The following is a 1,090-nucleotide window of genomic DNA, read 5'->3' as shown; positions in this document are numbered from 1 at the left end:
GGGGGGCAGGGTATTTGGCCAAGAGAATCAGCCACCGCCTTCCGACGGCAGGACAGATCGTCCCCACCCCGGAATCCCACGAGAGGGTGGTATTTCTCCCTCATTTTGTCCGCGGGCTAGGGTTTCCCCTCCACCCATTTGTTCGCGGCATCATGTACTATTATGGGATTGATTTTCATGATTTATCTCCCAATTCTTTCCTCAACATCTCGACATTCATCGTCGTGTGCGAGGCCTTTCTCCGCGTCCCGCCGCACTTTGGCTTATGGCTGAAGGTTTTTATTGTGAAGCCCAAGTTAGTGAGCGGTGAGCATGCCGAATGTGGAGGTGCCATGGTGAGCAAGATGCCCAACGTTACATGGCCAACGGGTGCTTTCAATGACTCCGTCAAGGAGTGGCATCAACAGTGGTTCTACATCACAGAGCCGCGTGGCAAGGAATGGGCCACCGCCCCAGAGTTCAGATCTGGTGCCCCTCTATGGCTTACGTCCTGGCCCAAGAAGGGCCTGAACTAGGCTTCATCTGACGAGCTATCGGAGCTCCAGACGCGCGTCCAAGATATGGAAGAAAAGGACATCAAGCTCGTCAATGTAGTCCAGGTGATGTTAGTTCACCGGATTCTACCTTGTCAACACCGGGCTTGCAATCTATGGGAGTTCGACCCGGCCAAGCACCAGACCTTGTCAGAGCTCTTTGGCTCTTCGCATAAGGACATCTGGAACTTGCCTTTCAAGTCCGGCAAATCATGGCCGGACTTCGCTGAGGACCGCGGGTACCAACTGTCCCGCCCGGCAAGGTCGGTAAGCGGTCGCTTATTGACAGTTCGTATGTTTCATTCACATATTCTTTAAGAAAATGCCTGAAGCGTTTCCCCCCAAATTTCCTAGGGCTGGGCGAAGAAGGCTGGGTGGATCTACTGTCCGGCCCCACTACCATAAGAGCCGGCCGGCCCACTTCTGACGAAGATGCTGGTCCCGGTGCCTTACAAGGCACCGAAGAAGAAGGCCGGAAAAGAGGCCAAGAAGACCAGGGGCGGCCTCTATCGTCGTGACGCTTCAGACGGAAGATCCGAAGAGTCCAGTGCCCATTC

This window comes from Triticum dicoccoides, chromosome 4B (assembly GCF_002162155.2).
Source record: "Triticum dicoccoides isolate Atlit2015 ecotype Zavitan chromosome 4B, WEW_v2.0, whole genome shotgun sequence".
Lineage (NCBI taxonomy): Eukaryota > Viridiplantae > Streptophyta > Magnoliopsida > Poales > Poaceae > Triticum > Triticum dicoccoides.
Note: the sequence above shows the minus strand (reverse complement) of the source record.